At 44.3% G+C, this 19105-nt stretch overlaps 1 long non-coding RNA gene and 1 pseudogene across 1 annotated transcript in view; one reads left to right on the plus strand and one right to left on the minus strand.

The window, feature by feature from the left end:
* LOC141126612 (uncharacterized) overlaps positions 1–6429 on the minus strand; it is an 83596-nt gene extending 77167 nt beyond the window's left edge. The window contains exon 1 of the long non-coding RNA XR_012241415.1: positions 6323–6429. This is a non-coding gene — a long non-coding RNA (uncharacterized lncRNA). The remainder of the gene's footprint in view (positions 1–6322) is intronic.
* Positions 1–19105, plus strand: part of LOC141126578 (uncharacterized) — a 1610887-nt pseudogene that overhangs the window by 1461478 nt on the left and 130304 nt on the right.

Here is a 19105-nt window from a genome sequence, read left to right on the forward strand (position 1 = left end):
GGCGGGGTAACCCGGCAATGTCATTGTGTGGCCCTGCCTTCAGTTATAAAAGAACTGTCACCTGAGAGGCCCGTCATTATGGCGGGTGCCTCCCATGGAGGCAGATCCTAGGCGGCTTGTGGCTTTTTATCTTTTTTTTCAGTGCGTCGGAGCAAGAGAAGAAGATGAATGTACTTCGTGGGACAGTTTAATTTTTTTTTTTTTTAACAAAGGACTTGTCCCAAGGCGTGTATTGTCTTTTTTTTACCATTGTCACACATTTTTTGTGAGGGCCTAGTATGAAATATGGGGGGACCCCCACGCATTTTTTTTTTAAATTTTGGCCCGGGGTTCCCCTGTGGGGGAATCCCATGCCGTTTTTATCAATGAACTTTTATGTGTATTGTCGGACCGACAATTCATTAATAGCTGCGAGTAGTTTTAAATTACTTTTTTTCCTTTGAAATGTCATTTTGCTGTCAGACTGTTCTAAACACGGGAAACATGCGCCCCTTTACAGGCATACTATAGACACCCCCCAGGTATGAAATTTTAAGGAATATTTCACTTTTATTGCTTCACTTTAAGCATTATTAAAAATCACTGCTCCTGAAAAAACAGAAAATTTTTAAAACTTTTTTTGCATTGATACATGTGCCCTGGGGCAGGACCCGGGTCCCCAAACATTTTTTATGACAATAACTTGCATATTAGCCTTTAAAATTACCACTTTTGATTTCTCCCATAGACTTTTAAAGGGTGTTCCGCAGCTTTCGAAATTTGCCGCGAACACCCCAAATTATTCGCTATTCTGCGAACAGGCAAACACCTGATGTTCGAGTCACACTTACGTGCGACTCGAACATCGGGACCATCCCTAGTAACAATATGTAAAAAAAAAGCCAAAAAGTATTTTTAATAATTTTTTTAACTTTTTTTTTTTTACACACTGTGATTGTTTATAGCAGTGAATTTCATTGTATAAGCAAGCATTTTTACTGAACTAAATAGATTCATTCAGTGTATATTGTTGTGATTAGCTGTGATTGGCCCTGTCTGTACCATGTGATCACTGTGACCAACCACACAATAACTGTCATGAATAAAAGCCAATCATTGTTCACAATTGTCATGTTATCTACTGTGATTGGTCACAGCGATCACATGGTACCGGCAGTGGGCCACTACACTGATCAGTCATCCACTGGACATAGCGGGTGACAGACTGCACCAGAGATTGGTCCTGCAGGGCCGCACAAGATCTGTTCTCCCAGAACAATATGGCTCCTTTTTGGCCGTCATATTACAATAGGCTGACCGGGAAGCAGTTAATAATGAATGTTAAAAAAGTAAGTAACTTTATTGAACCCTTTTTTAAAGAATTCTGACTTTTATTTTTTTCTGTACAGGTGGACTGAGGAACCAAGTTTTTGGTCATGCTGGTCTTCATCAATAAAACAAAGTCACATGGGAAACGATCCATATGGGTGTTATAAGTGACTGAAAGTTTTTATTGCAGTTCACTGGAGGGTTCACAAAGGACTCAAGACATATCCATGTTCTAAATATCATAAATGTATTGGATCCTCTTCAACATTGATCCAGCCTCAGAGGACAACAGGAGAAAAGTCATTTCAGTGTTCTGGAAGTGACAATGGCTTTATAGTAAAGTCCAACCCATGTATACATAAGAGGAGCCATTTCAGAAGATATTTCTTGTTTGGAACGCAACAAAGGTTTTACAATAGAGGCAAAACGTATCACACACCAGAAGGCTCACAATGAAGAGAAACAATTTCAGTGTTCATAATGTGATAAAACTTTTACAAAAAAGTCAAATCTTATCGCGCACCAGAGGGTTCACACTGGAGAGAAACCATATCAGTGTTCTGAATGTGGCAAAGCTTTTACAACCAATAAAGAACTTATCACACACCAGAGGGTCCACACTGGGGAGAAACCATATCAGTGTCCTGAATGTGGCAAAGCTTTTACAACAAAGTCAAATCTTATCACACACCAGAGGGTTCACACCAGAGAGAAGCCATACCAATGTTCTGAATGTGGCAAAGCTTTTACAACCAAGAAAGACCTTATAAGACACCAGAGGGTCCACACTGGGGAGAAACCATTTCAGTGTTCTGAATGTGGCAAAGCTTTTACAACAAAGTCAAATCTTATCACACATCAGAGGGTTCACACCAGAGAGAAGCCATATCAATGTTCTGAATGTAGCAAAGCTTTTACAACCAAGAAAGACCTTATCACACACCAAAGAGTTCACACTGGAGAGAAGCCATATCAGTGTTCTGAATGTGGCAAAGCTTGTACAACCAAGAAAAACCTTATCACACACCAAAGAGTTGACACTGAAGAGAAGCCATACTAGTGTTCTGAATGTGGCAAAGCTTTTACACAGAAGTCAGGTGTTATCAAACACCAGAGGGTTCACATTGGAGAGAAGTCATATCAGTGTTTTGAATGTGGCACAGCTTTTAGGCAGAAAGCAAATCTTATCACACACCAGAGGGTTCACACTGGAGAGAAGTCATATCAGTGCTCTGAATGTGGCAAAGCTTTTATAACCAAGGGAGAGCTTATCGTACACCAGAGGGTTCACACTGGAGAGAAGCCATATCAATGTTCTGAATGTGACGAAGCTTTTACAATAAAGTCAGATGTTATCAGACACCAGAGGGTTCACACTGGAGAGAAGCCATTTTAATGCTCTGAATGTGACAAAGATTTTACAGTTAATAGCGGGGTAATCTGTCAACAGATGATTCACAAGCTTCAGCAGAGAAGCTTGTAGAGAAGAAACTCTGGAAGAAGGGGGATATTAAAAGAGTTGCGGGTGTCCCATTAGTTTCATAGCCCCAATGTTATCCCATAAGCAAGGGAAGAAGTAAAAAGATAAAATGCTACTTTAGAAAAACAAAATCTGGGAACAAACTGGAATGTAATGATCGGATGCACTGAATTTTTTTCCTCATGATTCATATATTTTTCTTTTTTTATGGAGCTTTGACGGAACATGTAATGCATTTTCATCATTCACTAACTGGGCAGTGTTACCAAGTGTTTTATTCATTGCCAGATCCTAAACTAATACATGATCATCACTGTTGCAGTACCAGAGACTAGGATGGGGTCAAGTGGCATCTTGCAAAGTCTCTGAAGCCTCATTAAGAGAGTCCATTCCAGGTTATTCTGACTGTTGATACACCATAAGTCAGGCGTCAGGGCTCCAGCTAAGCACACCTTCTCCAAACCTCCCCTCCCATGATAAATACCTCCTTTCCATATTTTATCTCCTCTCACGGATGACATCTTTGCAGGCAGGTCTGTGACTGGGACACCAGCCAGGGAGAGGCCTCGGGTTGGTGAGAAAGTAACTTCCTAAGCTGCCGCAGGCCTTCCCACACTGGGTTGCTGCTGTTTATGGGATGTATTTAACAGTACCACTTAAGTTCAGCTAGCTACTTGTATTCCATCTGGTTCTGCTGAAAGTCTCAGGGATCTCATCAGGTGTAGAATGGATGTCCTTGTTATCTTTTTTCTCTGTTTAGCTATTACTCCTCTCCATAGACTATTCACACAGCACACCTACAAGTGATCGGGGCTGAGTGTGTGGTCATATTCCTACCACTTCTGGGGACTGAAATTCCTCCAGCTGGGGTTCACTTTAACCTTTTCTCTGCACAACCCCTTTTCGCGTTTTTTGCACACGTTTAAAAAATAATTTTAGCCTTAAAATGATGTAAATACACCAAACATTATATATTTTCTGAAAGCAGATACCCTAAAGAATAAAATAGTGGTAGTTTCAATTTTTTATGGCACACGATATTACCTCAATGGTCTAGGAAACACAAAATTTCAGTAAAAAATACACTAAAGTGGATTTTAGGGCAACAAAACGCAATAAATTACCCACATTTTTAGTAAAATATAAAAAACGAGGGTATGCCGAGTAAATAGATAACCAACTTGCCAAACCTTAAAGCCTCAATTTTAATTTTTTTTATTTTGGAGGGGGATTTTATGTGCTCGTGTGTAACTTAATTTTTTAGCAAAAAAAACAAATAGTTTTCTTTAACTTTTTATTTCATCACATAGGGGACAAAAAGTCCTGTATGTGATATTTTTTAGGTTACAGGTTCTCTTTAATGAGACTTGCAGGGTCTAAAAGACCCCCAATGTCTCCTCTGGGCTCCACTGAATGTTTTGTGATGCAGATCACACTGCAAAACACACACCGAGAGGCTGACCTGGAAGTGACGTCATAGACCTTGCTTTCTGGGTCACAGCAAGAAGGGGAGGAGAGTGGACGTGTGTCCGTTGTTCCCCCCCAGCCCCCGCACTCGCCATGTTGGTCCTGGGAATGCAAAGGAAGGGATCTGGACAGCCGCACTCCAATAAAATCACCTTTATTTAATAAAAAAGAGCCCATACAGCAATTGGAGGTAGAGGAATCAGATATAGATAATAATGTTGGTTCTGGGCCTGCAGATGGGTAAGCGGAGCCCGGAAAATATGGCGGGGAAGCGCCATTTCTGGGGGGGTGTGACCAATCGGGCGGCAGTTTTCACCTGACCTGTCAGTTTCACACACAATCCCAGTGTCTGCAGCAACAGGATTGTGTGTTAGCCCCCCTGCTGTCAGGTCTGTACGATGTGCGGACCTGGCAGTGAAATGGGTCATGACTCTGAATGGACAGATCTCTTTTTGGTGTAAAGTTTTCAAAGAACATTTCTTATCCCTGGAAATGTTATGATGTTGGCACTAAAGTGTAACAAGTTTTTTGTTTGGTTGGATTGTTTTGTGGGAATGCTTTGTGTGTTGTGAGTTCTTCTTTTGTTGTAAATTGGAAAATGAAATAAAACATTTTTGATTGAATAAAAAGTGTAACTTATGGTCTGATCAATAATTACATAAATGGTGCAATCTGTCATTAGCATAGAAGTTTTTGTTTTTCTGAGTCTCCTCTTGTAACATTTTTATTTCCTGTTGATCCTCCCAGTAGATCTGTTTTCTTCTACTTTCATAGAAGGCCAAGCTATTTGGCAAAAATGGCAGTTGGATGGGATGGGAAACACCACATAACACTGCCGGGGGTGCTTACAACTGTCAGTTTTCATTCATTTGGTGGTTTAAACCTTAAAAAAACCTGTTGCTGTAACTGCTTTAGAAGCGTTATCTGAAGATGGACTTTACTTGTTGTGTGTCTTACTTATAATCTATCTAAGACTTCCCTGTACAGGGTGATAACACTGCTGTGTAATGTTACTGCAGAATGATGAGGGTTGTCATCCTGTTACAGAAGGTGGGAAAATAACAGATCTATAGACAGGATAACAGGTGATAAAACAATATTTTTCTCTGATTCACTGCCTCTGAATCCCTTGAGCTCCACCAAGGTTTGCGGTGGTATCCCCTCAAGCATCACCCACGCTTCCCTGCTGGGTCCCTAGATTGGCACTTCAGATACTTCTCAAGCTTCATCCCTGCTAACCGGCGAGGTCCCTGGCTTGACTCACAAGGCTGCTCTGCAAGCATCTCCTCTGTGAGTTGGGTCCCTGACTTGATCACCGCCTGAAGTTTTCTGATTCTCCACCTGCCCATTCCTGATTCTCCATGTGCCCATTCGGTGAGAATATGGTTCCAGGACTTGCCTCAGTTACTCACTGTGGTCCCTGGTAATGGTGGTTGGTCACTTTGTGGTGACAGCTCCCCATCTACCTCCGACCACGACAGGTTCTCCGGCTGGCAGAACCATCACTTTTGGTTGGATTGCAAGCCGCAATCCCAACCCTGCTCTGCCTTCTTACTTCTGGATGGGCCCTCACATAGCCTGGCAGCCAGATGCACCCGGGATAGGCCCAATCTCCAGCCTAGCAGCCTGGGGCATATGACACACGTCCACCCAGACAGCTGTCCAGGTGGCACAGAACACAGAACTATATATTCAGGTTCTCCCAGCAGGCCAAGGGATTCAAGAAAACCTCTGCCCATTGGCTGAGAAACCCAATATACTTATAACCTGACCTTGGGTTGCCCTTCTCATATCTAGTACCACCAAGCACCCGGCCACCTAGTGGTAGAAGAGAAACGTGCAACAAGGCCAAACTTAGGGAGAAATCAATAGATCTCTATCAAATCAACCAAGATAACTACTCCTGGCAAGTAAATTTGTGAGGAGCTCCCTGACTAAACCTTAGGGTGCTAAATATATGTACCCAGATGGTTAATCACAAGGAGGAGCAGCCAGTCACAGATCATTGATATGTCTATAGCAGGGGCAGGAGTCCTGTACCAGGAATGGGATAACCTCCTGACTTACCTGTGTGGTCTGGTCTGACATGGAAGAGATCCCATGCTGGTGGCCGTATGTTTAAGATGGAGACTGAGAAGCAGTTCAACCTTCTGGAACCAGCTCTAAAATGTCTGAAAACAGGAAAAAAGACAGGATGTAAGATTTGATACACGCTCAGACTGGTATTTCTTTTAATTGTTTCATACGGAGAATCACTAAAATAACGGAACTGATTAATACAGAGGGTGCAGTATGAAGAGCAGACACTAGATGGTGCTGGTCATAATAGCTGAAAAGTATAAAGCAACACAAAAAAAAAGATAAAAAAAACAAAAAAAGGCAAAAGAAGAAAAGAAGTGTAAAAGACCATATTAAAAGGACAAAGCAAATTCCTAGTTGGGAATCCATGCTGTGCATTCTTACCTGTTATGGAACAACCAAAACAGAAAAATAATGGTGAAAGAATAATAAAATGAAAATATATATTTTTTAATATAATTATTTAACCGCTTCAATAGCCGCCCATATTATTATGACTTCCCGGCGTGTGCCGGCGGCTGCAATGTCTGCCGGGCACCCACGATTGCCCGTTAACCGAGCAGGACCGTGGATCTGTGTGTGTAAACACACAGATCCACATCCTGTCAGGTGAGAGGAGACCGATCTGTGTTCCCAGTACAGAGGAACACTGATCGGTCTCCTCCACTTGTGAGTCCCCTCCCCCTACAGTTAGAATCATTCCTTAGGAAACCTGTTTAACCCCTCGATCACCACCTAGTGGTTAACCCCTTCCCTGCCTGTCACATTTACACAGTAATCAGGGCAATTTTATAGCACTGATCGCTGTATAAATGTGAATGGTCCCAAAAATGTGTCAAAAGTGTCCGATGTGTCCACCATAATGTCGCAGTCTCAAAAAAAATCGCAGATTGCCGCTATTACTTGTAAAAAAAAAAAAAAAAAAAAATTAAACATGCCATAAATCTATCCCGTATTTTGTAGACACTATAACTTTTGCGCAAACCAATCAATATACGCTTATTTCAAATTTTTTTTACCAAAAATATGTAGAAGAATACGTATCGGCCGAAACTGAGGAAAAAATTTTTTTTTTTTTTTAATTGGGTTATTTATTATAGCAAAAAGTAAAAAATATTGTGTTTTTTTCAAAATTGTCTTCTTTTGTTTATAGCGCAAAAAAAAAAAAAAGGCAGAGGTGATCAAATACCACAAAAAGAAATCTCTATTTGTGGGGAAAATAGGACATCAATTTTGTTGGGTACAACGTTGCACGACCGCGCAATTTTCATTCAAAGTGCAACAGCGCTGAAAACTAAAAATTGGTCTGGGAAGGAAGGTGGTGAAAATGCCCGGTATTGAAGTGGTTAATTACAAAATAAATAAGAAAAATAATTGGAATGTGAGCTGAGGCAGCCAGGGGAAATGGCAAAAATTGGCATTAATAAGCACTGTATGTGACTAGTACATTGCCACTAGGGAAGTGAGACTACATAACACATACAGTAACTGAGATGACTTAGATCATTGGCTGAGACTGTCTCCTTTCCATAGATCTGATTTGATGCTTACTTCCACATACCTATAGACCCACACTTTCAACATTTTTTGAGATTCGTGGTAGGTCAACTCAGCCATTATTAATTCATCTGCCTGCCGTTCAGGCTAAGAATTTTGACCGGGGTCATTTCCAAGGTACTTTTCACCTTAATCACCCAATGGAGGAAACACAGATTTCTATACACCATTACCTCATTGAAGTATTTAAATCAAAATGTGGAATAATGAGGCTTGTTTACCCATGTATAAAAATTCCGTAACCTGAAACTATAGTTGCCCTCCAGCCCCCATACACTAGTAACCCAAAAATTGTCCCAAACAGAGGGGGACCAAAAGAAAAGCGGGGCTCATAAGAGAGGCAATCTAAATGAGTATGTTGAATACGAATGAATTATTATTGGTACAAAATTGAAATGTCTTTCAATTTTGTACCAATAATAATTCATTCGTATTCAACATACTCATTTAGATTGCCTCTCTTATGAGCCCCGCTTTTCTTTTGGTCCCCCTCTGTTTGGGACAATTTTTGGATTATCATTGAAGTATTTCCAGCTACTGTACTGTGTACCCTGCACAGTCTCACCTACTGTATAGCAACCTGCAGCCAAATGCTTGTGTAGGCTCATTGAAATATTTCCAGCTACTGTACTGTGTACCCTGCACAGTCTGACCTACAGTATAACAACCTGCATCCAGGTGCTTGTGTAGGCTCATTGAAATATTTCCAGCTACTGTACTGTGTACCTGTCAGGGTAACATTGGCGCCGGACCTGAGCGTTGGCATGCGCCTATACGCCGGCGCGCTCCGTTACGCACATTTCAGCAAGTTCCTGTTGTTCCCGGGCGTCAGCGCGGCGCTAGGGCGCGCGCGCGCGTGTGCACATGCGCGCGTACGGGCGTGCGCGCGATCGAGATAGTGCCGGTTTGGCGCCAAAGTGCACATAAAAGTTCCCCTGTGCCTCTGGCACATTGCTGCTTTGTCTCAGCTTCGTGATTCTTGTTAACCTGAACCTGATTGTTTGTTACCCATCTGACCCGGCTTGTCTGACCATCCGCCCCGCTCCAATCCGACCCGGCCTGCCTGACTACTCTTCTTCTACCTGCCTGATACCGTTGCCGATCTCTGCCTGCCTACCGACTCTGCCTCTGCCTGCTGTTTTGCCTGTCTCATATCCCTGCTGACCCGGACCGTCTGACCCTGCTTGTGCCTGCTGTTGTCCTTGCTGTTGCACCTTCAGCTTCAGCTCCAGTGATCTCTGCATCTCCAAGTGTTCCAGCCTGCTGTCTCCAGTCTCCACCTGATCTGCAGTCCAGCCATCCCTGTGGGATCTCTCATCACTTCAGCATCAGAGACTCTGCTCTACAGGCACTCCTACCCCACTGTGCTCAGGAGACCACTGTTCCCACTCCAGTGGCTCCTGAACCAGCGTTGTATGAGAGGTCTTCTCCTACAAGTCAGGCTCTACTACCAGGTACCTAACAGTACGAAGCAGCCATGTCTGAGCCTGCAGGAGATACCTCTCCAATGAAGGAGATATGCACACACCTGGCGGCCCTCACCCAAGCAGTGCAAGCCCTTCAGGATAATTATAACAGACAGAATCTTGCAGGGTCTAACCCTTCGGCCTCCTCTTCAGCTGCTGCCCCATCACAGACTGTTCCAGGGCCTTCAGTTGTAATGCTTCCGCCTGAACCACGGGTCCCCATTCCTGAAAGGTTCTCCGGTGACCGGGCTAAATTTCGGGCCTTCCGCAATGCTTGCCAGCTCTTCTTTGCCTTACAGCCCAGAACCTTTTCACTGGAAGCCACTAAAGTTGGATTTGTAATTTCTCTCCTACAAGGGGAACCACAGACCTGGGCACATCATTTACTTGAAGGGGACTTTGCTTTAACTCAATCCTTATCTGCTTTTTTTGAAGCCATGGCACAATTATATGAGGATCCTCAACAGACTGCCACAGCCGAAACTGCTCTGTTCGCGCTCCAACAAGGCCGCAGACCTGCGGAGGACTATGTTACTGAATTCAGACATTGGAGCGCGGACACACAGTGGAATGACGCGGCTCTGCGTCACCAGTTCTGCATTGGACTGTCTGAAAGTTTAAAGGATGAACTTGCTCGAGTGGGTATTCCAAATACCTTGGAGGCCTTAATCACCCTAACCATTCAGATCGATCGTCGCCTCCGAGAACGCCGATCTGAACGATCAGTTCAACCAAACCGCCCGACCTGGATGACACCATGAGCTCCGATTCCTGCAGCACGCTACTTACCTGCACCCAGTTCAAATTCAGTCAATACCACACCAGATACCTCCGAACCAATGCAGTTAGATCTGATGCGACCTGCCCTGTCTTCTAAAGAACGTGCCCGACGTCGGCAATTAAATCTGTGTCTGTACTGTGGAGGAACCGGGCATTATGTCCATAATTGCCCAGTCAGAATAAGTAAGTGTCCATCTCCTATATTTACCAATCTCTCTGCTTTATCTACAAATTCTATCCATCTTGCCATTCCTCTCTCGTTACAGCTTCAAGAAAAGACACTCCAAGTCAACGCAATTATTGACTCCGGGGCATGCAGCTGCTTTATAGACTTAAACTTTGCCAATCTGCATAACATCCCGTTACGGACTAAAGCTCATGGACTTTCTGTTTTTCTAGCCGATGGCTCCCGTATCAGATCCGGACAAGTGACACAAGAGACCCTGCCATTATCCACTACAATTTATTCTCAACACAAGGAATTGCTGATCCTTGACGCCATCACCTCCCCTATGTTTTCCATTATCCTGGGCATTCCCTGGCTACAGGCCCACAACCCACACATCCATTGGGCTCCAAGAGAAGTAAAATTTCTGTCATCTTACTGTCAGGAACACTGTTTGGCGAAAGATTTGGATTCCCAAGCTACCCTGCTTTGCCTGGACTCCGACCAGAAAAATTGTCAGGTCATTCCCAAACATTATCATGACTACATTGATGTCTTTAGCAAAAAGGGGGCAGATGCTCTTCCACCTCATCGTCCCTACGAATGCCCCATCGAATTGCTGCCAGGATCCGAAACTCCCTTCGGACGCATCTTTCCCCTATCTGAGAAAGAACAAGAAGTGTTGAAAACATACATAGATGAAAACCTGGCCAAAGGATTCATTCACCATTCTACTTCTCCAGCAGGTGCGGGAATATTCTTTGTTGCTAAATAAGACAAATCTCTCTGCCCATGTATTGACTACCGAGAACTGAATAAAATCATGGTCAAAAATCGGTATCCCCTACCTTTGATACCCGAACTGTTCCAGAAATTAAGGACTGCCGTCATTTTTACTAAGCTTGATCTAAGAGGGGCCTATAATCTGATCCGCATTCGGGCTGGGCATGAGTGGAAAACAGCTTTTCGGACCCGATTCGGGCATTATGAATATTTAGTCATGCCCTTTGGACTCTGCAATGCCCCTGCGACCTTTCAACACCTAATTAATGATGTGCTTAGAGACTTCCTAGATCTGTTTGTGATTGCATATCTAGACGATATTTTGATCTTTTCAGAATCCCTGGATCTCCATCGAAAACATGTTTGCCAAGTGTTGGGTCGACTCCGCTTACACAGACTTTATGCAAAGGCAGAGAAATGCGAGTTTGAACAACAAAGCATTCAATTCTTGGGCTTGATAATCTCCTCAACTGGCATTAGGATGGACCCACAGAAGGTTTCCGCTGTTCTGGACTGGCCGGTACCCCTGGACAAGAAGGGGGTTCAACGATTCATCGGGTTTGCAAACTTTTACAGGAAGTTTATCAAGGGTTTTTCTGCAATAATCGCACCAATCACACAACTGACCAAACAGAATACTCGTTTTTCCTGGAATCACCTAGCCCAAGAGGCTTTTGAGAACCTCAAGAGACTATTCACCTCAGCACCTATCCTCAGTCACCCTGAACCATCTTTGCCATTCATTTTAGAAGTGGACGCTTCAGAGATAGCGGTCGGTGCGATACTCTCGCAACGAAAGGGCAGTAAAGACGCTATGCATCCTGTGGGGTTCTTCTCCCGAAAACTCTCCCCTGCGGAGAGGAACTATGATGTTGGTGATCGGGAGCTTCTTGCCATCAAGACTGCATTAGAGGAGTGGAGGTACCTGTTGGAGGGGGCTGTGCATCCAGTGCTAATCTATACTGATCACAAAAATTTAGAATATTTACGATCTGCTAAAAGACTAAAACCTCGACAAGCCCGCTGGGCGCTGTTTTTCTCACGTTTTTCCTTCCACATTACTTATCGGCCAGGTTCAAGAAATATCAAACCAGACGCATTATCACGAATGCATGACAACCCAAAGGACTTATCTGTTTCGGACACCATTTTACCTGCAAACAATTTTCTGCTCATACAAACTGATCTTCTCTCTCAGATTAAGGAAGCATCCTCTGAATCAACCAGACCCACAGGGATTACCTTAAGCAACAAGGACGGACTGTTCTGGAGAGGGAGTCAAATTTTTGTTCCTGAGGAGGTTCGGGTCAAGGTCTTGGCACTCCTTCACGATCACCCACTGGCAGGTCACTTTGGGGTTCGTAAAACCCTGGAATTGGTACAGCGTACCTTCTGGTGGCCCAATTTAAAGGAATTTTGCGAGAAGTATGTCAGCTCCTGCCCTATCTGTACCCAGAATAAAACTTCCAGGAGTTGAGCTTGGGGCCTGTTGAAACCTTTACCGGTACCCGATAGGCCCTGGAAAATGATATCCATGGACTTTATTGTAGAGCTTCCATGTTCTGAGGGGTGTTCTGCTATCTTTGTGGTAGTAGACCTTTTCACCAAGATGGCCCATTTTCTTCCAGGAACTCCGTCAGCTATTGAAATGGCTCACATCTTCATTAAGGAGATCATTAGACTTCACGGAATCCCTGTAAACATAACCTCTGATAGAGGGGTACAATTTACATCACGTTTCTGGAGAGCCCTGTGTGAGTCTTTAAAAATCAAACTGGCCTTGTCTTTGGCCTATCACCCTCAGACCAATGGTCAGACGGAGAGGACCAATCAGACTCTTGAACAGTATATCAGATGTTTTACTTCCTTCTCACAGGACGATTGAGTATCCTTGCTGCCTTTGGTAGAATTTGCCTACAACAATGCCAAACATTCAGCCACCGGTCAATCCCCCTTTTTCGCTAATTATGGTTTCCATCTAACCTTTTTACCCGATTTCCTTCCAGAGTCCTCAGTCCCGGCAGTACAGAGTACGGTAGACTTCATCAATCATAACAACCAGATGTTGCAGGAAGCAGTATCCAAGGCTCAGGTGGACAGCAAGAGGATCTTTGACCGGAAGAGAAGAGGGGAATTGAAGCTTCAGCTTGGCGATCAGGTATGGCTTTCTACAAGTAATATCAAGCTAGCATGTCCTTCTAAGAAGTTGGCACCTAGGTTTATGGGACCTTTTCCGGTTAAAAGAAAGATCAATGAAGTTTCGTATGAACTGACTTTGCCTGACTCTCTTAACCACTTGCCGACCGCCTAACACATATATACTGCGGCAGAATGGCACGGGCAGGCAGAATCACGTACCCGTACGTGATCTGCCTCCCGCGGGTGGGGGGTCCGATCGGACCCCCGCCCCGGTGCCATAGGCGGTCGGCTCTCGTTCGCGGGCGATGAGAGGTGAGGGGGAGGCCATCCATTGTTGGCCACCCCCTCCCGATCGCTCCCGGCGAATGAAAACGCTTCCTTTCCCTCTGTAATGTAAACAGAGGGAAAGGAAGTGATGTCATCCCTCCTCGAGCCGGTCTTTTCGTCCCGGCGCAGAGGAGAGAAGACATCCAAGTAAGTGCACCAACACTACACTTACAGTAGAACACGCAGGCACACTTTTCACCCCCCAGTCATCCCCCGATCACCCCCCGATCACCCCCCTGTACCCCCTGTCACTGTGACACCAATAGCAGTTTTTTTTTTTTGCATTGGTGTCAGTTTGTGTCAGTTACAGGTGTTAGGGCAGTTAGGTTAGCCCCCTTTAGGTCTAGGGTACCCCCCTTTAGGTCCAGGGTACCCCCCTAACCCCCCCCTAATAAAAGTTAACCCCTTGATTACCCCCCGTCGCCAGTGTCGCTAAGCAATCGTTTTTCTGATCGCTGTATTAGTGACACAGGTGACGCTAGTTAGGGAGGTAAGTATATAGGTTCGCTGTCAGTGTTTTATAGCGACAGGGACCCCCATATACTACCCGCTAAAGGTTTTAACCCCTTGATTGCCCCCTAGTTAACCCTTTCACCAGCGATCACCGTATAAGTGTTACGGGTGACGCTGGTTAGCTTTGTTTTTTGTAGTTTATTATAGTTTATTACAGTTTATTATAGTTTATTATAGTTTTAGGGCACCCGCCGTTTATTACCTTATAAAGGTTTAACCCCCTAATTGCCCGGCGGTGATATAAGTTAAGTTTTTAGGATCTGATAAGGTCTGCGTCGCCCCAGGCAGCGTCAGGTTAGCGCCAGTACCGCTAAAACCCACGCACGCAGCATACACCTCCCTTAGTGCTATAGTATCTGAACGGATCGATATCTGATCCGATCAGATCTATACTCCCCAGCAGTTTAGGGTTCCCATAAACACAGTGTTAGTGGGATCAGCCCAGATACCTGCTAGCACCTGCGTTTTGCCCCTCAGCCCAGCCCAGCCCAGCCCACCCAAGTGCAGTATCGATCGATAACTGACACTTACAAAACACTAAGCACACATAACTGCAGCGTTCGCAGAGTCAGGCCTGATCCCTGCGATCGCTAACAGTTTTTTGGTAGCGTTTTGAATCAGTCGCTGACAGTCAGGAGCTTTTTTGCCTGTGAGTCTCACTAGTGTACCCCTAAATTTAGAGCCCAAAATGGCAAATCGAAGGTACACTAGTGAAGAGGCCTACAGGATTCTGAGCATGACAGATAGTGAAGAGGAAGTCACTCATCTGTCAAGTTCAGGCTCAGAATACGATCCTGTAGAGGACAGCGGCTCCATGACAGATAGCTCTGACGATGGAGTTGTGGTCCCTGCTAGGGTCAGGCGTACCAGACCCCGAACTTCTTCTGTCCTTGAAGTGCAAGAACCACAGGGCTCTCGTATGGAGCAGAGAAGTACTAGTGCCGCTACTCCTTCTGGTGAACTGGCAAGCACCAGCGGCCTAGTACACCCTGGTCGTACATCCAGCACTGCAGTATCACGTGGTGATGTGGCGAGTCCCATAAGTGCAGTTAAAGCTGGCGAGGTGGCAAGCACAAGTAGTGTCCCGCTGCCACCAAGAAGACGAACACAGGCCCGTCGTGCCCATAGTGCCCTCTCTGCTGCATTCGCCAATCCGAATTGGGAACCCACCACTTCTGCAGCACCCGTACTTCCCCCTTTCACTGGCCAACCCGGAATTCAGGTGGAAACAGTTGACTTCACGCCACTGGATTTTTATTCACTGTTTTTCACCGAAGATCTCTATAGATCTATTGTGGACCAAAGCAATTTGTACGCTGGTCAACACATCGCCACTATTCCCCAGTCCTCCCTTGCCAGAGATTGGAGACCAATTACGGTCTCCGAATTTAAGATCTTTCTGGGCCTTTCCCTCCTCATGGGCATAACCAAAAAGAGTGAGTTGCGGTCATATTGGTCCACTGACCCAATTTACCATATGCCCGTGTTCTCTGCCTCCATGACCAGGGCACGATACGAGCAGATTTTGCGGTTCATGCACTTCAACGACAATGAGCTCTGTCGTCCTCATGGAGACCCTGGATACGATCGGCTCTACAAAATTCGGCCCCTCGTAAACCACTTCAACCAGTGTTTTGCAGACTTGTTTACCCCCCATCAAGTTGTTTGCGTTGATGAGTCCCTGATTAAATTTTTTGGCCACTTGTCATTCAAACAGTACCTTCCCAGCAAGCGTGCCAGATACGGGGTCAAGATGTATAAGCTCTGTGACAGGGCCACAGGATATACATGTAGATTTATGGTTTACGAGGGAAGAGATAGTCACGTAGAGCCGATAAACTGCCCTGACTACATAGGAAGCGCTGGCAAGATAGTGTGGGACTTGGTGTCACCCTTATTCGGAAAGGGGTACCACTTGTACGTGGACAATTATTACACGAGTGTGCCACTTTTTAGTCACTTGTTTGATCATCAGATTGGAGCATGTGGCACCATGCGATCTAATCGCCGGGGCTTTCCCCAGCGGCTTGTAGATTCCCGTCTTAGGCTGGGGGAGAGAGCCTGCTTGCAGTGTAATAATTTGCTCGCTATGAAGTGGAGGGACAATAAGAATGTTTTCATTCTTGCCTCCCTTCATGCAGACACGACGACCCAAATTACTACGGCGACTGGTGTTGTGGAGAAACCCCTCTGTGTCCACGAATACAAACTTAATATGGGAGGGGTGGACCTCAACGACCAGTTGTTGGCGCCGTACCTAGTTGCCCGTAAGGCCAGACGCTGGTACAAAAAAGTGTCTGTTTATTTATTTCAATTGGCTTTGCTGAACGCTCATGTGCTATACAGAGCTTCAGGACGGACTGGATCCTTCCTTAAATTCCAGGAAGAGATCGTCAGAGCCCTTCTGTTTCCAGATGGTGCTCCACCTCACCTTCCCAATCCAAATGCAGTAAGCCGGTTGCATGGGAGGCATTTTCCTTATGTCCTCCAGAGTACCCCTACCCAACGAGCCCCCCAAAAAAGATGTTGTGTCTGCAGCAAGTGCGGATTTAGGCGTGACACCCGGTATTGTTGTCCCTCCTGTCCTGACAATCCTGGTCTATGCATTGGTGAATGTTTTGAACGCTACCATACACTAGTGGAGTATTAGCGTAGGGTTCAGCACTGCACAGACTAGGCACACTTTCACAGGGTCTCCCAAGATGCCATCGCATTTTGAGAGACCCAAACCTGGTACAGTTACAGTTAAAAGTTAAAGTTACTAAAAAAGTGTTAAAAAAATACAAAAAAATAAAAAAATAAAAATACAAAAAAAATATAAAATAAAAAAAACAAAAATAGTTGTTGTTTTATTGTTCTCTCTCTCTATTCTCTCTCTATTGTTCTGCTCTTTTTTATTGTATTCTATACTGCAATGTTTTATTGTTATGTTTTTATCATGTTTGCTTTATAGGTATGCAATTTTTTTATACTTTGTTTTTTTATTGTTAACCACTTTTTTGTTTTCAGGTATGCCATTCAGCTGCAGAGCGGATTTATTTATCTTGACAGCAACAACGTTTGCTCCCACGATATATAAAGCCGTGACTCCAGCGCTGTCGGAGGTGATTTCACCACCACAGTTACATACTTCAGCATATATGCCGAAGCGTGGGGGCAGCAGTGGGTGGAGGAGCAATTTGCTCCTGCCTTTTGCGGGAGGACCCCCAATGCTTCGGCATATATAAATGGTGCATGTATGCCCATCATTAGAAGTGGGTGGATTCTAATGGTGGGCATACCCACCGATCAATATCTTTTTTTCGTTCAGCCCACAGGCTGCATGAAAAAAAGTTTACAATACAAGGACCAGCAACGTACTGGTATGTTGCTGGACTTTGAGTGGTTATACCAGAATGATGCCTGCAGGTTTAGGTATCATCTTGGTATCATTCTTTTCAGCCAGCGGTCGGCTTTCATGTAAAAGCAATCCTAGTGGCTAATTAGCCTCTAGACTGCTTTTACAAGCAGTGGGAGGGATTCCCCCCCCCACCGTCTTCCATGTTTTTCTCTGGCTCTCCTGTCCCAACAGGGAACCTGAGAATACAGCCGGTGATTCGGCCAGCTGACCATAGAGCTGATCAGAGACCAGAATGGCTCCAATCATCTCTATGGCCTAAGAAACCGGAAGCTACGAGCATTTCATGACTTAGATTTCGCCGGATGTAAACAGCGCCATTGGGAAATTGGGAAAGCATTTTATCACACCGATCTTGGTGTGGTCAGATGCTTTGAGGGCAGAGGAGAGATCTAGGGTCTAATAGACCCCAATTTTTTCAAAAAAGAGTACCTGTCACTACCTATTGCTATCATAGGGGATATTTACATTCCCTGAGATAACAATAAAAATGATAAAGAAAAAATAAAAATGAAAGGAACAGTTTAAAAATAAGATAAAAAAATCAAAAAAATAATAAAGAAAAAAAGGCGAACGCAAGCGTCGGTCTGGCGTCAAATGTAAACAGCAATTGCCCCATGCATGTGAGGTATAACTGCGAAGGTCAGATCGAGGGCAGTAATTTTAGCAGTAGACCTCCTCTGTAAATCTAAAGTGGTAACCTGTAAAGGCTTTTAAAGGCTTTTAAAAATGTATTTAGTTTGTCGCCACTGCACGTTTGTGCGCAATTTTAAAGCATGTCATGTTTGATATCCATGTACTCGGCCTAAGATCATCTTTTTTATTTCATCAAACATTTGGGCAATATAGTGTGTTTTAGAGCATTAAAATTTTAAAAAGTGTGTTTTTTCCCCCAAAAATGCGTTTGAAAAATCGCTGCGCAAATACTGTGTGAAAAAAAAAATGAAACACCCACCATTTTAATCTGTAGGGCATTTGCTTTAAAAAAATATATAATGTTTGGGGGTTCAAAGTACTTTTCTTGCAAAAAAAAATAATTTTTTCATGTAAACAAAAAGTGTCAGAAAGGGCTTTGTCTTCAAGTGGTTAGAAGAGTGGGTGATGTGTGACATAAGCTTCTAAATGTTGTGCATAAAATGCCAGGACAGTTCAAAACCCCCCAAATTACCCCATTTTGGAAAGTAGACACCCCAAGCTATTTGCTGAGAGGCATGTCGAGTCCATGGAATATTTTATATTGTGACACAAGTTGCGGGAAAAAGACAATTTTTTTTTTTTTTTGCACAAAGTTGTCACTAAATGATATATTGCTCAAACATGCCATGGGAATATGTGAAATTTCACCCCAAAATGCATTCTGTTACTTCTCCTGAGTACGGGGATACCACATGTGTGACACTTTTTGGGAGCCTAGCCGCGTACGGGACCCTGAAAACCAAGCACCGCCTTCAGGCTTTCTAAGGGCGTAAATTTTTGATTTCACTCTTCACTGCCTATCACAGTTTCGGAGGCCATGGAATGCCCAGATGGCACAACCCCCCCCAAATGACCCCATTTTGGAAAATAGACATCCAAAGCTATTTGCTGAGAGGTATAGTGAGTATTTTGCAGACCTCACTTTTTGTCACAAACTTTTGAAAATT

The sequence above is a fragment of the Aquarana catesbeiana genome, linkage group LG02 (assembly GCF_042186555.1).
Source record: "Aquarana catesbeiana isolate 2022-GZ linkage group LG02, ASM4218655v1, whole genome shotgun sequence".
In the NCBI taxonomy this organism is placed as follows: Eukaryota; Metazoa; Chordata; class Amphibia; order Anura; family Ranidae; genus Aquarana; species Aquarana catesbeiana.